Source organism: Equus asinus, chromosome 23 (assembly GCF_041296235.1).
Source record: "Equus asinus isolate D_3611 breed Donkey chromosome 23, EquAss-T2T_v2, whole genome shotgun sequence".
NCBI lineage: Eukaryota > Metazoa > Chordata > Mammalia > Perissodactyla > Equidae > Equus > Equus asinus.
The window spans coordinates 42394350-42415334 of NC_091812.1; the positions used below are offsets into that span (position 1 = coordinate 42394350).

At 35.4% G+C, this 20985-nt stretch overlaps 1 protein-coding gene and 1 non-coding gene across 26 annotated transcripts in view; both read right to left on the reverse strand.

The window, feature by feature from the left end:
• Positions 1–20985, reverse strand: part of PTPRD (protein tyrosine phosphatase receptor type D) — a 2080413-nt gene that overhangs the window by 611660 nt on the left and 1447768 nt on the right. For all 25 annotated transcript variants that reach the window (XM_070495512.1, XM_070495506.1, XM_070495510.1 and 22 more), the window contains one exon: positions 14515–14553. The gene's annotated coding sequence lies outside the window, so the exon portion shown is untranslated. The remainder of the gene's footprint in view (positions 1–14514; positions 14554–20985) is intronic.
• LOC123280308 (U6 spliceosomal RNA) lies at positions 9080–9189 on the reverse strand. Its single transcript, XR_006519116.1, has one exon. It is a non-coding gene; the product is annotated as a U6 spliceosomal RNA (small nuclear RNA).

Below are 20985 nucleotides of genomic sequence, written 5' to 3' on the forward strand. Positions count from 1 at the left end.
CATACTTATTTTCGTAATCCACCTGATCTGAAATTAGGAAAAGATATTGTGAAAGCATCTGTCTACTGGTCTAATCATTAGTTTTAGGGAGCAATATTGATATTTTAAATCCATTTCCCTGATATTTAAAGAAAAATGTTCCATACTTCATCATAGTAAGGAATCAATGGTAGAATTAATTGGAATTGAAATAACCCCATAGACTTTTTTCAATATGTTTTTTCTTTTTTATAGTGGGGAAAAAAAAACCCCACATTTAATGAGGAAGTACTTGTCTATAAGAAAAAAGGAGAGAAATGATTTCTTGAAAGATCGGTGGATGACATTTCCATCTAGTGTCACAAGGTAAAAATAAATGAACCTACTGGCTTTCTCTTTGTCTACCCCGGCCTATAGCAAGCTGAGGGTGAGGAAGTTGACTGACTACTTGTAACATTTAATGATTCATAGCAAGAAAAAAGTAAGTTTATTTTATGTTAAACTCTTCCAACTTCATGGCTTTTTTTTCTTTTTATTGTGAGGAAGATTGGTCCTGAACTAACATCTGTGCCAATCTTCCTGTTTTATGTGGGATGCTACCACAGCGTGGCCTGATGAGAGGTGCTAGGTTCGCACCTGAGATAAGAACCTGTGATCACCAGGCCACTGAAAAAGAGTACATGAACTTAACCACTATGCCATCAGCGAGCCCACCTCATAGTTGTTTTAAAGCATAAAATTAAGAGAGTGTGTGTTCCAGTCTATATGTATTAAGAAAAGAGAAATGGAAAGATAAATTAATTTTAATTTCAAACTATCAGTAAGGTTGTGAGTAGAGGTATACATAGAAATATATGGTAATGTGTATTAGGAAAACATAAAAATTAATTCCAATAGGCCTTTTCAGCTCTACCCTTCCACCCTCAACCACTTAATTTTATTTTCCAGACCAAATTACTTTGTGTTAACTGGCAGCTCCAAAGATAGCTCAGGATCAAGGAGGAACAAGGAGAGTGCAATCCCCATCACCCTCCACAGCCTCTGCAAATAATAAAATCTAAGGGAAAATAATGTGTGTATTATACAAATACATCTTCCTTCAAACAGGTCCTTTACTAATTTTTAAAAGTTGCTTGCTTTTTTATGTGCTTTGCCCTATTTGTTTTTGTAAAATGGTCCAATAGATCTAACACAAGCCTATAAATATTTCTTTCAAAACATTCAGAGAAAGCTACAAAATTTCCATCAATTCCACTCCTTCTCAGAGACCTTCATGCCTTTACCCCCCTACTCCAATCTGGACCTATGGCTTTACATGCCAATGTATAGCTATTGGGGGAGGGACTTCCTTTTACTCTTTCCTGTGTTTGGTCTCTTGTTTCTTGCATCTTTGTTTTGTTTTATGTAGTTTACTCTCAAGTGTTGCTTAGGCATATCCTCCCGTTGTTTCTTATGAAAGAGTAGATAAGAAGTGATTCTTAAAATATTTTGCCTGTCTGAAATTGCCTTTATTACACCTTCACACTTTATTGATAGTTTGGATAGGTATAGAATTCTAAGTTGGAAATCCTTTTCCCTCTAGAAGTTTGAAGGCTTCTTGTCTTTTAGCAGCTGAGTATTCAATGCTGTTTTGAGAACAACAGTGACATTTTTATTCCCATTCCTTAGTATGTGACCTGTGATCATCACTGCCCTCTCTGTTGCCTACACTCCTTGGGTTTGATTCTTTAACTTGGCTATTCTGTAATTTACCTGTGATGTGTCTCCAGTAGGTCTTTTCAAAAATCCATATGCTGAGCAGTCATTGGATCCTTTCAATTCAGAGAATCATGTCTGCCAGTTCTAGGGGAATTTTCTTTTGTTATTTCTTGGCTATTTTCATTCTTTAGATTTTCTATGGTCTCTCTTTCTGGAAGTCATTTTAGTCAGATATTGGTTATCTTGGATTAATTCTCTGATTGAAAAAATATATGTTCTTATTGACCATCCCTTTTTATTTTTTGCTCATTTTTCTAGAAGATTTTCTCAAGTTTATCTTTCATCTCTCCTTTTGTATTTTGTCTATCTGCTACAATATTTTAAATATCCAGGATATTTCAATTTTTCTCTGACTGTTCTTTTTTTATGATTTGTATTTTTATTTGTATCTTTATTTGTTTTGTTCTCTTTTACGTTGAAACTGTTCCTCATTTATCTGGTCATCCTTGATTATCTGAGTGGTGTCATAAGAAGCTCTTGTGGGAAGTTCTGTGTTGGTGTGTGTGTGACTGGGGGCTTTATGATAGGGTGGTGGGTAATGAGATAGCTTTATGTTGGAATCACAACTCCTACATATCATTACCTGTGAGTATTTTCTCAAGGACTTTATGTTTTTCCAAAGAATATTTGAATTTCATTCCTTGTTCTGATATCCTGGGAGTAGGGAGTTTGTATCTAGGGAGGATATTTGAGTTTCTTTTTTCATGATTTCTGACCAGTTCCTCATCCTCAGCCTTTTTTATTTTGATATCCTTGATTTTTAATTCAGTTTCTCTAAAGTTTTATACCATTGGTCTCCTGTGGGAAAGGGGGGAGGTGCTCCACTAGCTATAGATGAACATGGAAAGGGATTTGGTGATCTAAGCATATCCTAGACTTTCAAACAATTCTCTTGTTTTCAGTCTCAAGTGCTTTCTTTTACTCTCATATACTTGGTAAGCCCAAGTCCTAAAGCTTTCCAGGTTCCCAGAGTAGGAGTGAATTGGCACAGGTCACAGTTATCTAAGCTACCAGCATACAGGTTTCAGATTTTTCTATTTTGTTAATTCATCTACCTTCCACCTCCCAAAATTTGTTGACATCTCATGATCATTTTTACCCTCTCCTGTATAATTTGTCTTTGTATTATTGCTTTGTACATATTTTAAATTCAGATTTTAGAGGTGTTTTTGAATGTAGCAGAGCTAGACCTTGAGTTCCATATGCCGTGATTTACCTAAAGACTTAGACTATATTTAAACACATGTTGATCATGGGATGTGTATTAATATGAGATTTAGTATTCTAATTAGCTTCTAATACCATAGTACCAGCCAGACAGAAAAGGTTTTTGGTTGTTCACTGCTTTTCTATTGTTATATAATATAAGATAGGATTCAGCTTGAATGAGAGACTCAAGAATAAGAGGTGGTGTGGTTTCATTACCCATATAATATTAACATATGATCTAGGAATTACTTAACGTGAAAGCTGACTTTCTAGTAAATGATGACTTTATTTCCACCCATTGAGAGAAATGTCTTTACCACGTCATGTTATTCAATATTTCTTCTCTGAAAATGTACTTAAGAATTGTACCAATATGTGAATGGTCAAAGAATTTACAAGGGAAAAAAAACAAGAAGAAACTCTTCTAGTTGAATATTCCTTTTTTTCCAAATACCTAAGTTTTATTTATTTTCTTTTAAACTACTTTCTTGGTTTTAAACTATTTTTTGACATATATTAAACTCTAGGCTTTCCTGAGGGAGGGAAAAGATGCTGTAATTGTACTATGCATATGTATATATAGGTGAGCGTGCTGTGTGTCTGTGAGAGAGAGAGATATATATGTTTTTCTCTACTACCATTTAGTATTTTAATGAATAAATAAGGCACTAAATTTATTTTAAAATCATTTTTTATAAGAATAATCCTTTGAGAGCACAGCATTATCATTTAAAAGTGGAAAACATAAAAAATATACCATGAGTATGTGACATGCACAGGACCTTATGGATTCCTTCTGACTGACTGGCTAAAATAGTGACATTAAGTCAATTCAGCTTTTATATTTTTTTTCTAATTGTATTTCCAACAACATCAAAATGGAAGTTATGATTGAATTAAAAAATAATAATTTTTGTCTGTTATAACAATGAACATAATTTTGTATTCTACGGCTCTTTCCCTCTTGTGACTAGAAAAGGCATCAGATGAAACCTAGAAAACTATTGAAAGTTAAAAACAAAACAAGACAGCGATAGAACCCCTCTGATTTCAAACCGGAAACAAAGAGATACAAGTCTTATCAATTGACCCAAATATTCACCCACTTTCCTACATACACCATTGTGACTATGATAAAAATTATTAAATTGATTCCTTCTGCTTGATAAAGTGCCAATAAATTCTTGCAGCTGCACTGGGAAGCATTCTTATAGCCCTCTCAAGTTTTGTCTGTGGTACAATTCACTTATTCAGAAACGTTTGGAGCCAATTATCTACTAGATACTCTCCTGATGATACAAAGAATTAGATGAGATCCCTACCTTCAAATTGTTCTCCATCATTTGGAAAGTACAGGCATATAAATACATTATTATAATAGAGTACAGTAAGGCCTATTAGAAGTTAATTAGAGTGCCATGGGATTAACTGAAGGAGATGCAAATAGAAGTCATGGTACCATAAGAGAAGCCAGCCTTTGGGGAGCAATATGATAAAATCGAGTAGTGCTAAAGCACAGATGTGTGGAAGGGAGAGTGGGGTAAGAGATAAGGCTAGACATGGGGGAAGGAATGAGTTCATGAAAAGCCTTAAATACTTTGTAAAGAGCTTGTGCCTAAGTGGGATTGAGACCCACAATAATCTGCGTTTTAGAATCATCATTCTGGCAGTATAAAAATTATAGATAGGATTCAGGTCTTTGTTCCAGGGACAAATCTATCCAGTGAAACATAGCGACCCAGTCACACAAACACAGATGATCCTTCTTACGGAAGAGCTAAAGAGCTGTCTTTTCTGGGTAAGCTATTACACTCTTATTGATCTCTGGCTAAAATTTCTTGTCCAAAGTCATGGAAGAGGAGGCCAGTTAAAATCATTTAAAAATGGAAAACAAGCATCAGTTTAAAATCAGGAATTTTTAAAAGTCTGCTTGAGGAAAACATATAAAAAATTGATAAATGAAAAGATAAGGTTACAAGATGATTTTTTTAACATTTTTGATCATTTTTTATGCTTGCTTATCCGATGTTCTAGCTAACAAAGCCACAGTCCATAATGGGCTGTTAAGTAACCCATGCCTTTTCCCTTCCGTTACATAGTAAGAATGCATTCTAGATCTCCAATCTGGTAACTCTATAGACACAGGGAAGGCATGAATTTTGCATCTGTTATACCATTGGCCTCTGGTTTTGCTGAGGGAAAGGAAGCAAAAGAAATCAAATGGTGAAATTCTGGGTTAAAATATTCAAACACTGTGAAACATGATTTTTGGAATTTTGCAAAGATTATTAACTAGCCCCACTAATAATATACTGGGAATTGCTGGTTATATAACTTAAAAAACCACTACATTGCAATAACTTTTTTTTTAAAAAACTATATAAACAGTTATTTTTTTCCTCTCTTTTACCTTGATATAAATGAAGTAAGTATCTTATCAGGTAAAGTATAAAAACAGTTTTACTTAAGATAAATTTCACATCATGCTTAAAGGGAAAAATCTTAAATTATGTAATTGTAACTTAAGGAGGAATCAAAGTAGTCCTCAGCATACTCCCTTAGGAAGAAATCCATCTATTTGAAAGATAAAAACAAACAGAAAAACAAAACCCCGTGAAATTAATCTAATGTGTGCATAAATATAGTAGGCCTCTCTATAAAAGTACAAATAATTCCCTCATTCACCTAATACTCATTTTGTAATTTTTTCCATTATTCTTAGTATTTTGTTTCACATTTACAAAACACTATATATATGCACAGTATTAAAACCACAGCGAAAGATTACCAGGAATACCATCTACTTAAGAAATGTGAAAATTGTGAATGAATAAAAATTGACTCATCCTAAGTCATAAAAGGCTGAATGTAAACCCAATAGAATTGAAATATGGGGTTGCATAGCATTTATAGTCCTACGATTAATGTCTAACTGATCCACAGATTTCAGCGCTAACTCTTAATTTAAAACTGGTCTGGAGAAAGATTTTATGAAGATGTCAGTTGGTATGGAGAAAAAAATTGGAATGATTGTAAAAATTTGCATGAGTGCTTAGGAATACAAAAACAAGTTGAATGATGATTTGGGTTAGAGTTAATATAATTTAGACATAGTAGATACCAGTTTCTCCATTGACAAAACTGGAGGATTTCATTTTGTAATACATGTGCTAATTTTGAAATATGCTATCTCAAATCTAGGCATAAAGCTTTTCTTGGGATTCTCTCTCAAATCTAGACACAAAGCTTTTTTTCCTTGCGTAAAGAGTGCAAGGGCAGATTGCAAAAATATTATGTAATAAGCTACAATTTATGGTAACTTTCAGAAATTCTCTCCAGATTTTGACTAGCCTTATTTTAAGGAGTTCAATTTTTCTGTTGATGGGGCCTGTGTGGAGGGGTCTTCGGTAATTTTTTCCTCCTCAGAGTCCTTGGGCCTTCCTATAAAGAAGATTTGGAATTACAAAAGTGTCCAAAAGTTGGTCAGCCTATAGGAAGATGGAAATTGTCAGGAACTGCCTTCAGGGAAAGTCCAGTTACGAATGATTAGAAGAACATTTAAGGTTTCAACACTCCCTTCTAAAAGCCCCATGATTTCTGAAAAGTGGTCAGAATATGAATAAATGAAATAGATGATTGATGTAGTTCCTAAGGTGAGTTAGAGAGTAACAGATTCAATACATTTTTGACCAGTATTTCCCAGGCATAAAACGAAGAAACCTATAGAAATCAGACCATGGACAAGAGTTAGAATTTTAATAAAAATGAGACAAAATTATCCATAAATATCTTTGACTTCTGATGCACATTGACCTGCTACAGGATAATCTCTGCTTATCCCTCCTGGTCTATTCTTCACCTTCTCCCTGTTGCTCTCAGCCTCATGAACTCATTTATGCATAGACTGCTTCAACCAGGCTCTCTTGCCTTGTAGCTTCTTGTTGGTTGCTGCAATGTGGGCACCAGTAGAATATGAGAAGGTGAAAGAAATGAGGAATTATGGCATTTATTTCCCTTGTTCTCTACCTGCCAGGGCACATGTTGTTATATATAGCTTTTTTTTACTTAAGGTCAGGCTCTTGTTGGGTGGTCCTCTTAAATAGCACAGATTTTTCTGAGTTCTGATAATCCTCTGTTCTCTCAAGCCTAGGTGTGAAAGCAGCTTCCAATTGTAGTCATTGCCGCAGGCGAGAAGGGTTAGTGGGGGACTGAAAACGTCACGTGTTTGTCACACAACAGACACAAAGGGTGTCCCAAACAAGACTTAATATGTTTAAAACAGTAATTTTCAAATGGCAAGGGTTTATGTTGATTATTTTGGTATGGAAAAAATCCTCTTTGCGTTAGGGTTCATACGTCGTATGCTCATAATTTAGATTGCCAGAGTTATAAATTGCTACGGAGCGTGTATCCTGGTTACCTTAGAGATTTCTTCTCAAGTAGAAAGTGGCAATTACAGTCTCCAGGGGCCCTCGGAAATAGTATCTGTTTTTGAACTCGAGCAAGATATGAAGGCAGGAGATTTTCAGGGATCTCCAGATGTGGCTGCTCCAAAGTTACATGGTCCCACATGTTCCAAATCACTACTCCTTGGGGGAATAGCTTATAATTCATCTATTCTTCTCACTTTCTGGAAAACTAGTAAGCCTGGAGCTTTTGATTTAAATATTATAGAATTAAGTGCTTATGTGAGAAAACAGACCTATGGGTAAATAGATGGTAAAACGAGTATTAACTGCAGCAATAATTACACAGTATATAAGCACCTCTGTGGTTGTTACAGGCCAAACAATGGCAGACAAGTGAGATGTTCATTAAAACCAACTGTGTTATTCAAAGTCCTGAAACTCAGAATGCACTCAGCAAGGAAAGAGGTTCACATGCTATTCGTTGTCAGAGCAGCTAGGAATGCACTCCTAGTCCCTGAAGATTCAGCCTCTTACAATGGGAAAGGCTGTGGATATAGTGCTTTCGTGAATGCAGTGTAGTGACAAATTTACAGCTATTTTAACAGCTATTTTACATTTATTTAGTAAGACCAAACTAACATGTTTTTTCCCTAACGTGGTTTTAAATTCTGGTTCAAAGCTGGGATTTCAGGGCTTGCCCCTGACACTGGTTTCTATGATGATACCTCTTTGGCAGGCAGATTTTGAGGTGGTCCCCAGAGTCACTTTCTCCTGGTGTCTATATTTTCGTTTAATTTAGTCCCCTTGAGTGTGGACAGGACATGTGACATACTTCTAAACCGATTGAATTTGGCAAAGGTGGTAGGATTTCACCTCCCTGATTGCGCTATGTTATAGAAGACTCCTTCTTGCTATCAGACTGGTGCTAGAGGCTCTCTTCCCTTTCTGGCTTTAAAGAAGCAAGGCGCCATGATGTAAGACAGCTTATGGAGGAGGCCGTGAGGCAATGAACTTCAGGCAGCCTCTAGTTCCTGTTATAAGCCTCTAGCCAGCAAGCAACAAGAAGTTGGAGCCCTTGCTCTTAATAGTCACTAGCAAATAGATTCTGAACTTGGGAGTGAATCTGTCACCAGTTGAACCTCCAAATGAGAACTAAGCCCCGGCTCACATGTGGATTGCATGCTTGCAGAGGACCCAGCTAAGCCACATGTGTACCTACCCATAGAGACTGTGAGATAATAAATATGTGTTGTTTTAAGCCACTGAGTGTGCAGTAATTTGTTACACAGCATAGGAAACTGATACTTGCTCCATACAAACTGAGGGAGTACCATGAGCCAAGCATTATTCATAGTACTTGAGAAGACTACAAAAGAGATAAATCCATGAAATTGAGGAGGGTATGGTAGGTGGTTTCTAATATGTGTGGCTAAAAAAATTCAACAGGTAAGATACCTTCTTTTCACACACAGATATGGGGAAACTATTTACAATGTCAAACGGCTGTTCTACTGTAAGTGCATATGAGAGCAAAGCAGATTTATGCAATAGAATTAAAATTTTTATCAAGGTCCATCAATTACAGTTTGATGCCATATGTATGTATATTTGCCATTTTGCCATTCAAGATAAGGAATCATCATTATCTGCCATGTGAGGGTGTATATCCTTGCCATTATGTTCTGTAACATCAGGTAGAAGAGTAAAACTTCACAAAATTTCACAAAACTCAGGAATGCTAAAAGAAAAATCTGTGACTTGCTTTTGCTCAGGGGCCATGCTGTCCTTCTCTGTATGGTTCCAATTTTCGTATACGTGCTTGTGAAGCGAGCACTGTGACATGCCTTTGCATTCTGTATCCACTAGCTTACCTTGTCAAACATCTGTACCAAATCTATATTAGAGAGATGGTCACTGTCTTAGATGAAATTTTCAGCAAAATTTATTGAGCGTCTGGATTTCTTGAATGAAGCAGATAAATGCAACAAATCATACTAATAGGAGCAGAAAGAAAGGGAATTAAAGAGAGGGAGGGAGATAGTGCAGATGTTAATTAAAAAAAACCTTAACGCAATGATATTTGAAAACTCTTGCCAGTTCTTATATTTGTTTGTTTTCAATTTATGAGGCTTTAGGGACTTCACATCAAAGCAACAAAAGAGTGGCTAAGCCCTGATGTATCATAAAGAGCCTCTGCAGCAATAATTAATATATGGGGCCACGGACACTAGAATTAATCTTGGAAACCACTCTCAAGGTGATGGAGAGAATAAATGTGCTGTGGGAGTACCCCCTGCTGCTGCACCATCATTGTTGTGTTCTATCATTGATCACTGATGATAGCAAAGAAGTGATCACTCACAAGACAGAATTCATAATAAGTTTTCAGATATGGAAAGATCCTTACTCACTTCTATGTTTGTAACAGTCCATGTTTAATGAATACTATTTTCCTTTGTTTTCCTGTTTTTTTATTCCCTTAAGGGCACAAGCAACAAGCCTCCTTCTCTTCTTTCCCCTGCATTGGAGGCAGCACTGGAGTTAATTCACTATTTTGAAATAGCTCTTTTGGCTACAAACTCGTTTCCAGATGTAAATATGTGGCTCTAAAAGAGTATAGAAAATCCAAGTATTAGTACTAATGCATGGTTACAAATGTATGGGCAGTACAGATAGGACCAACTCTGCCCTAAGCCAGACACCCAAACTGACATCAAAATTGAGAGACCGCCTGGGTGTAACAGACACTGGGAGGTGTCCACTGTGCTTTTTCATAGTGGTGGTGAAGGTACCATTGTCAGCATTAGTTCCACTACTGGGGTCCCACTAATTCAATGCTTCCTTCCCTTCACAGAAGGGGACTCTAGGCACTGCAGTGGCTGGGCACTGTCAATGTGCAAGACAGGGTTGCTAGGTAACATGCATCCTTGTTAGGGGCATCTTGTAGTTTAACCAGCCTCCCTAGGAGACCTCACTCTGAGAGTTCCCTCAGTCTTGAACTCTTCTTGGCTGCTGCACTTTTGCCTTCTTGATGCCTTCTCATCCTCATAATCAGTAGTTGTGGCAGATAATGAACATTTTTCTATAGCAAGTAAATTGTAAGCTCACAGGAGAACAATAACTCTCTTTGGAAATAAAGAGGTAGCCATGCAAAATAAACAACTGTTTGGTCCATTGCTATTACCTTGTTGCTTTCTGGGAGTGTTTATTTGAGTTTCATGAGTGAAGTTGATACTGTAAATAAAACTTCCCCCACGATCCCAAGATAAGGCTTAGTTCTCACAATCTAGATGGAAATGTGCATGTTGTTGGAAACATTATGTTGTACAATTTAGATTCCTCCTTGTGTACAAGACTCCAAATATTTCTTAATAATAACATCCTTATTTCTAATCATGCCCTAAAAAACACCACCTAATAGCTCACCTTTTCCCTTTGAACTTTTCTACGTGTTAAATCCAATCTTACAAAAGTATAAAGGACACCTACGCAACAGCTTAGAATGAGTAAGATCACAATCGACCCGAAAGAATGCTTTATACTTGTCTAGAAATTCCATACCAAGAATACGCCAAAGAGGAAATAAGTGTGTTTATCTCTGGTAATAACAATACAGCTGCCTAGCAATCAAGTTAACTTTGTCATTTTTATCAAGCAGTGTGTTTACACTGGAGACAATGTGAGGAAAGAGGAATCTGTACTGGGATATCAGCACAATGAAAGTGTATTTCTAAACACAGTCAGCCTCTCTTTTATGAAGCAAGATGATGACTACTTAAAACACTCTGTTTAGAAAAGCAAAGATTATTTAAGGTTTAGAAATGTCATAACACATTTAAGGCTCAATCATTTCAACTTTTCTCCAAAATCACTTTTTCAACATTACTTATTCTAAGATGTATAGAATATGGAATATTTCGTCAAAAGGGGAAGAAGATCTTGTTATATTCTGTGTGTACACGTGTGTAAGTGTGTGTGTATGTATGTCTGTGCATGTGAGTGTGTGTGTGAAGGAGCAAAAAGAGAATTATTCATTGATTTTGTTCAACAATCTGTCTAGGATAATTTGTCTAAAAAAGAATAAAACAAGTTTATTTTAATAAAATTAATTAGAAACAGTTATTTTTTTAAATTAAACAATTAACCAATCATGAGGAAGCCTCATTTTTATTTTTTCTAACAGCTTTTTTTTTTCTTAAGGAAGTTCAAGAGGCTGACATCTCACAGGGACTGTTCAATGCATGTTTGGATATAGTAATTATCCTCTTCCCTGACCTCAGCAAGTATACTTAGACCAACTCAGATGAACCACAGATTTTGCACTATCAGCAGAAAAGTGGAGGCACGCAGAAAAGAGGATCTTCGGGTTTTTGTTAAGGAGGAGAGGAATGCCAATATGTAGAAAGAAATATGGGACCTGGGACTTCTCTCTGCTAAGCTATCATAAGAATGCAGATGAATTGGATCTTAAAGGCACATGCAGGAATACTTGACGTTGACTCTGCTGTCAGCTGGCCAAGTAGGAAAGAGTTGTAGGATTTCTTTTTTTTTTAATGCTTACTAATGCCTTGTCACGGAGCTTGTCCAAGGCCCAGCTCTGAGTTAGTGAGACTGTCTTACACTCTCAGTGGTCCTCACCCTTCTTGGAAACTAGCAATCACTTTTTGCGCTCCCTCCTCTTTTCCATTAAACATTTTCTCTTCACCAATTTGGATAAAATCACTATGGTAATACTTCTACAAATATTTGTAACTAAAATATCATATTTCACTAAAGAAGGTAGCAGAGTTTTGTAATGTACATGAACTGTGGAAAGAGTTCTGAGTCCCAATTACAGCTCCCTCCTTTTTCTGGCTCGGTCATGTTACTCAGCTTTTCTGATAATCATCTGGAAATGGGGACAATCAGATATTCTTTACATGATTGACTTGAGGATTACATCAGGAAACATACGTGAAAGCACCCAGCCTAGTGCTACTAAAATAGGAGAGAGGGTCTTAGTTATAGTCCATTAGAGGAATGTAAGGCGCCAGATAGCAGGTGGAGATTTTTATGAGGCTGAAGGGCTTTTCCACCACTTTGGATATACAGCCAGGAAGATGAAGACTTGAGTCTTTTAAATGATAGGTTGATTTACTCCTAAAATATATTTTTTTAAGGATAAAGTTGAATCACAAGTCCAAACACCTGCAATAATCCTTGCAAAGTCATTTGTGTGGCTCATGGGATTTCGGACAAGAGCCTCTAGGGAGCTAAAACCCAAGTGTTTGCCGGTTATGTCATCCACTAATGTTGACCAACTTCCAAATACTTTCAGGTTGATAACTTATTCAAATTCCATAACAATCTTGTGAGTAGGGAGTATTATCCTCATTTTGTCATGAAAACATTGAGGGCCAGGGCGAATAAGTGGGTCTTAATTCTGACGTTGGGATTTCACCCAGTATTTTGGAATTGGAGTCAATGGGCACTTTCTACAGTACCACCATTGAACTCTGCTCAATGGTCTTGAAAAATAATGGATGGTGGACTATTAGCAAGAGCTTTATACATAATGGACCATAAATAACCAAAGGCTTTTCCCCAAGATACTTCAAATGTTGGGAAGAAAGAGACCTTTCATCATGATGATGAATGATTAACACATAATAGCCACCAAAAAAACCAATGAACAAGAGCAACAACCATAAACCTAAAACCACACTTCCCCAAGTGACGCTAAAAATAAATCGTTACTCATTTGTATCTTTATGTCAATATAAGGGAGGTTACTTTGCTGAATCTTTATGATTTATGCTTTGGGATAGAAAAGCTGTCAATTCTACAAGGTTCCTTGGTAAATCTGCACCTTACAAATGAGATCAGCACTACTGTTAACCTTTCTTTTTCCTGCAAATAGCAATTACGGGATAACTACAGAGTAAATCTAGGGCTTTGTGTCCCTGAATGCAGGAGTAATTTGGACTATTCTGGCTGTAACTTTGAATTGTTTAACATATGCTTTCTGTAGATTAGAAATACATTTTAATAACTTATTTCACCTCTCTAAATGCATGATTTTCCCTTTTTTTAGAAGTCAAGTGATTTCAAGAGTAGAGCAGGTTTAGCATATTCGTAAGAAAACTTTAAACAAATCAAGAAACATCTTCTTCATTTAAGTATGGCTTAAATTGAGCATAAAGCTAGATTCTCGGAAACATCAAATAATTATACGACTAGAACTTTTTCGTCTACAATGAAATAGATAAAAATATTCAGTGCTTCCTTTTTTTTTAGAACCGTTGAAGTTCTAATTTCAACTAAGTAAATTGTCAAATAAGTAGCAAAGATTAAAAATGGAACTTTATCTTTTACCACGTACTCTTTTCTTTAGCCCTTTCTCTCAAGTGCGACCTATTCACATATGCTGTCTCTACCTCTCTTTAGTTTCCAATCTCTACTCTCGGTTCTTACTTTGTTCTACCTCTATTTCCCTTCTTCCAAATGTTGACAATGAAGTGTATGTAATCTGTTTACTCTCTTTATTCTTATGAGTGATCTGCTCTCTTCCTCTTATTATTTTCAGTTCTCCCCTTACTCATTTGCTTTCCTTTTGACCATTATTCCTCCTGTTCTCTTTCCTACTCCATCAAATGAAGGCTCTCCCCTTATTATCCCAACACATCTTATTCCAGTGTTGGGCGTGGATCTCCCACTGTCCAAACTCTCTGGTGCTGAGTCATGGTTCTACATGAACTAGGTTTTGGGAATTAAATCAACCACTCCTTGACCTATTCTACTGATAGGCAAGAGGTAGGACTAAGACAACTATAGAAACATATAATTTATAAAGAAATTACTTTGCAAAATTTACTCTATGGATTCATATTCACTCTTGACCATAAAAGCATGCCCATTACTTTGGGCTTAAATTTCACACCATCTGTAATGTCTTTAAGTCTGCTTACCATATACAGAAACTTTGTGTAGGTTTTTAAAGCCTCTGAATAATCTGAAAGTGGTCGAAAGTTCACTTTCATTCTTCATGCTCTATAATAAAATTGCTAACACTTTTCTAAGAAGCTAAAATCTATGGTAGTAAAGAAATAGTATTAAGTAATAAAACAAAGAAAATATGAACGACAGATTTTTTAAAAACCCAGCATGCTTTAAATCTTACTTGTTCTTTAGACCCCACGGGTGTTCACCAGACGTCTCTCTAAACAAAAAAGAAATGTGACAACAATTAAAATGTTGTGAAAATGTTGCTATTAAAATACTGCTCATTTAAGTGATGCATGTTTGTATTACTTAGCTAGTGAAAATGTCAAATTCCAAGAAGTGAAATTAGTTGTATTTTGGCATTTCCCTTCATAATTATTGTTGTAAAGAGCAATTTAAAACGTTCCTTTTAAAGCAACAAGAAGCAAAGCATGCTATGATTACTCTGGGAAGAGAAATGATAGTTTTAGAATATTAGTTCAATATACTTCATAATCAAAATTGTATGTAATCTGAAATAAATAGCATATATAATCATCCAATATGATTAAATTAAAAACAACAAATTTCTGTTGGAAAGTCTATGAAAATTCTTACACAAAGAAATATTCCTTGCATTGTAAGGAATTTCTTGCATTGTTCAGATTTAGTTCTTTGGCGAATACGCACTAAGCCCATTGAATTGCTTTAACTAACATTACAGAGTCTATGGAAGGACAGAATCTCCCAAAATATGATGACAATATTAAAAGAAAGAGAAAAAATCTAGATTTTAAAATTGGGAAGAACAAAAGGCTTGTTAAAATTTTTAATTAAAAAACATGAAAGTTTACTATTAATATAATTTTATTATTAGAGTTGGAAAAGATACAAGTCTGTAAAAGTGTTGTAGTGTTTTAGAAGTTTCAAAAGCCATTCTAAAAACTAGACAACCATGCTGGCGTTTTCCTAATGATTTTCAATAAACTCAATCACCATGCTTTTTTTCTTTTTGTAAGAGTGTAACTGGAGAAATCAATTTTGACTCTCTGTGAGTAGCTTAAGAAAGTGGAAGTATTAATCCATTTCTATAAATTTCTAGAAAACACTAAGTGATCTTGAGTGACATAAAGCAGATCAGTAGTTTTTTGTAGACTTGGATGGGGAAGGGAGGAAGGAAGTTTTAAAAAGTCCATAAATAAACTTTTAGAATTGATGGATATATTTGTTATCTTGATTGTAGTGATGGCTTTCCAGATATATACATATGTCAAAACTCATCAAATTGTATGCTTTACCATGTACAGTATGTTACATGTCAACTATACCTTATTAAAGCTCTAAAACCAGAAGTGGAAGCATGTGAAATACGTATTCACTTTATGGCATGATGCATAGTTAACTCATTGAAAAATTAATGGAGGTTGTTGTTGCAATTTTTGTTTTAAAAGATTATCTGGCTGCTATGTGATGACCAGGTTGGCCAGAGGGTGGTTGGAAGTCGAGATTAAATTCTGTAAGGAGGCTGGGACTACTTGGTGATGGAGGTATAGGATGCTGGACGGATTTATGGTAGAGTTAGTATGTACAGAGAAAAGGCTTGCTGAAGCACTGCATGTGAAGGTAGGGCAGAGTAAGAAACCAGGGATGGTGGCCAGGTTTCTGGTTCGAGTAACTGGATGTATGGTGCTGCCATTTCCTGAGATAGCGAAGATTGGAAATATATTAAAATGTCAGGGGAATAGAAGAGTTCCATCTCGGACATATTAATTGTGAAATGCCTGTGAGACAACCAAATGGAAATGTTAAGTTGGATAAAAGTTTCTAGAACTCAGAGGAAAAGTTTGAGCTACACAAATAATTTTGAGAATTCCCTGCATATAGTTGAGAGTGTGAGGCTGCCATAGGAAGGAGGCAAATGTCATGGAATGGGAATAGAGAAAGAAACCCAGAGTCAGGATGCTGGATGGTTTATCTATTTGGATGTTTATATCCCTCCTCCCTCCCTTAAATAACCAGAACGAGAGTGAAAAGGAGTTCTATAAGCTATAAACTAATTTAATTATTTCTTCTGCTCTTTACAGGCTACTTTCTAATTTTTAAGTTTAAAAGTCCACAATATAGATAAGAAAAAATATAATATTTTAGTAAACTGACCCTAATCTTCCTCCAGTTTAATCTTGAAATTATTCTCAAAGGCTCTTGGATGTCTAATTATTTATTTAATGATTATTTATAATCACCTCATCTAAAGTACACTTCTTAGTCTTGATATATCTTTTGTTATGCACATACTTTGAAAGTAAAATTAAAAGTGAAGAATAGAGCTTTGCTAAAATTCTCAAAAAGAAGTGAAAATAACTTGCAGAACTTGAACATTCTTTCTTTGCAACACGTGCATGGAATATGGAAAAAACGGTGAGATGATTTGCTGGAGGTAGCTGGAAATTCTGTATTATGATGCTCTATACTCAGCAGCTCATAAGTACTCATAGAGATCAATTATAGAAACAGAGTAAACAATTTTGGAACTATAGTTTATTATTATAAAAGGACAATAAAACAGGAATTTCATGGCTGGTTTGAGAATGATCCATGGAAACTTGGTTTTGTTATTTCCCTTTGCTTTGAGCATTGCTGGGATGTTGGGGAGTCATGTAACCTTGGTAGACTTTTGTTTCTTTATCTGGGAAGTGAAAATGATACAATTTCCAAGGGTTTTGGTGAGAATAAATGAGATAAAGTAAACAAAAATGCCTTGTACAGTACAAAGTAACATAGACTGCACTACAACAATGAAACTTCACAGGTAACTGTGGTACCTGATATAACTCAAAAGAAATATTCAATGAATTTAATTTGTGTATTTTATTAAATTTAATTTAGAATTTTCCAAGTCATTAATAAGGCCTCGAAAGAAATAGCATCGACTCTTCAGATATTGATGAAAGAAAATAAATAAAAGAAAACAGCATTTTTTGAAACTTTGTACACCTTGCTGACTGTGAATTTTTGACACACACAATAAAAACAAAAGGTCTGGTACTTGCTCATGGCACAGCACTTGGACCGAGCCACAGTTTGGAAATATGGTCCTTCCACATCTCCCATTCCTCTCCTTATACTTAGTTGCTTTTCTAATTTAATAGTTTACTTTTTTTCTTCTTTTCTCTACTCCCTATGTTACTGTTCATTTTTTTATTATCTCATATCTGATCAGGATTAAATAATTTGTCATAATTTTATAACTTTTTAGTTTTTATTTTTCTTTTTATAAAAATAATATATATTTTCCTTTTTACAAAAATAATTCAGTGTTCACTGTTGAAAATTTATAAACTACATTAGAGAAAAAAAATAAAACAGAAGCCATTCATAATCCTATCACCAAGAGCTAACTGTTACTGACTTTTTGGTACACAGTCACTGGTCTCTTTTCTATGCACTAATGTATGTTTTATAAGCTCAGTAATGGCATCAGGTTGCTCCTGTTTTTCACTTACTTTTAATTGACATAAGCTGTTTTTCTACAACATTTTTAGGTACTGTATAATTATTTTAAATCTTAATTCATGGATGAAACATAATTCGTTAGACCCAACAAAAAGGTCGTTGTCAGGGTTTTTTCTTATATAATCAGGCCTGTGATAAACATCCTTAAGGCTATACATTTGCATAAATCATTATTATTTCCTTAGGATGAATTCCTGGACTCAGTCAAGCCTGCATATCAAATTACAAAAATTATAACACCTATTGCCAAATCGTACTCCAAAATGTTATAAGATTCAACACTTCTACCAGCAAGATACGGGAGTGTCTCCTTCCTCACACTGCTGCTAGTAGTAGATATTGTCATTTTTCAGTTTTTACATCTTTTGCCAATTTGATAAACAAAATTGCATCTTTATTGTTTTAATATGTGTTTCTTTGGTTACTAGTTGAGTTGAAAATATTTTCATTTTTTTTATTCCTATTTGTTAGTTTCTGCAATGCTCATGTATTTTGCATAGTTATGTATTAGAGCACATATCTTTGGTATAATCCCTTGTAACAACTTCTTATATATTAAGGATATTAACTATAAAAATAAAACTTTGATTAAGATGATCTTTGGTATAATCCCTTGTAACAACTTCTTATATATTAAGGATATTAACTATAAAAATAAAACTTTGATTAAGATGATCAATGTTGACCTTAACATTTCAAGATTAACATATGCCGAGATTCATCTTAAACTCAAGAGACAGTTAAACAGCTTTCTTAGTTTGCCGAGATGCAAAAGCAATTATAAGTAGATGACTGAATTTAAGAAAGTTCAGTTTTATGCTTCCCTTTTTATTACACCAATTTCATTCAAATTCGAATCAATGTTGTATTTAGTTTATTGCTGTTTAAGTCTCTTGCAAAATATTTTAGATTGCTTACATCAGTATATTTTTATTCACTATTATGTTGGTTATGTTTTACTCTCTCTTTCCCTTGAAATTGTATGAACATATTTTTCCTTTATTATCCTCAAAAAGTAAAGTGGTGTAACTAAATTTTTCTTCACATATTATCCTAAGAGGGAGGACTTACTGGTGAAGCTAAGGTTAAGACAAGAACCATCTTGCAGTACGGTCTTTAGTGTTTGAAGAACACAAATGTGTCCAGTGTGGTTGGAGCATAATGAGCCAGGAAGAGCCTAGAATGAAAGGGGTGGGAGAGGAGGTGTAGGCCAGATCATAGATCATGTAAGGCTTTGTGATCATGGTAAAGAGTTGACCATGGTAAGGTAACAGAGAGCTATCATCACGATGATGATGAAGGTGATAAAGATCAAATTAATTACCAATCCAACAGTTTAGAAAACTGTGTCTTTTTTTTTGCCTAAATGTTCTACAGCAAGCCAGTGATTGAGTCTGGTTTCCTGTTCAGACTCTGCTTGGTTTTATTTTCTCTCTGTTTTGTTACTGCCTGTAGTGGTGATGGTTTTTCATCTCTTAAGCCCAAAGTTGATTACCGCTCTTGATGTTTTTTGTTGTTTCTATTTCTTTTTTTAAGGCATTTTCCCAGTTTTGTGCATTGATTTTAGTGCTGCAGAAACATTTACATGACTCAGATTTATATAGGAATTATATTTCCAAAATTCAAACTGCTTTATTTTAATAAGAGCTATAATTAATAGACACCTTTATAGCTTCCTAATTCACTACGTACCTTGTGTCCCAAACCCCTTTTATTTAAGTCAGGCACCCCTACTCACAAGTTTTAGCCCTACCAGCCAAAAAGGGCAAACTTCAATTGACATTCTAGGAAGGAATCTCCCCTTCACGAACCTTGTCTCCTAAACTACTCCTTTTGCTTGTTTGAACCTCATTTGCTTGAATGTCTATTACTCTTTGGGAGTTGTGACTTTGTCTCTTGACTGGATCCTCCATTCTTTGTCCTTGGCTTTGCACATACTATGTTAGGTGTTCTTCCCTTCACTATTTCAGGTCATACCTCCACTTTCCTGCATAGCCTCTAGGACACATCATGCATCTTGTCCAGCTCAGTTATTACCCACACCTTCCGCTTTTCTGGTTGGATTTACCAAATGTAACCCGTGAACCAGGATAGAATTTGCTTCTCCCCCCCCCATGCTACTCTTTGCCTGCATTTAAATTAAAAATAACCTTAATTATAAGAAGAGTAAATATATATATGTACACAACTCATGCATTTGCAAGTTAAGTTTTATCCATTTGACAGTAGCTGTTATATGGAAAACAAATCCTTACAAATGCATATGCACACTATAGAAATACTCTCACTTTGTTTGCAGTCATCCAAGAGTTTTAAAAATATTGAGTTTAAGGGGCTGGCCCCGTGGCCAGGTGGTTAAACTTGCGCGCTCTGCTTTGGCGGCCCCGGTTTTGCCGGTTGGGATGCTGGGCGCGGACATGGAACTGCTCATCCAGCCATGCTGGGTTGGCGTCCCACACAGCACAACCAGAGGCACTCACAACTAGAATATACAACTATGTAACGGGGGACTTTGAGGGAGATGAAGAAGAAGAAGTAGAAAAAAAGAAGATTGGCAACAGTTGCTAGGTCAGGTGCCAATCTTTAAAAAAATAAATAAATAAACATTGAGTTTAGGAAGCAAATTTTCCTGAATTACTCATAAATATTTTAAGTTTTGGACTTTGGCGTCAGTCTTATTGGCAGGAAGATTGTAGTATAATTTTAAGAGTTGATATGGGGCTTTCAACGAAATCAGTTTCCCTAATGCCAGTGGAAAGCTCTCAATAAAATCACAATATAGCTGGAAAGTCCTACCATGTATCACAGGGGTACTGCGGGTTGTAACAGGGAATGAACTGGCCTGAAGGGGTAATAGGGCCTTTGGTGATGTGGAGTTTGTGTGTCTCTAAGTACAGATTTTACACTTTTATGTAAGATCTGCTTTGTCAAACTTACCCTGGGTTTTTATAATATGTTAATGAGTCATGCACTTCAAACTGACCACAATTTGGCCTACTGACAATTTCTATCTTATATAAAATGATAGTAACGTAAAAAATCCCCTGTGATGAAGAAAATATTAGCCACATTTAGCTTCTTTACCCTCTACACCAGGACTCCTTATTTTAATCGGTAATTCTTTGTGTGAAATCTCATCAAGCACACTTTGTGTATG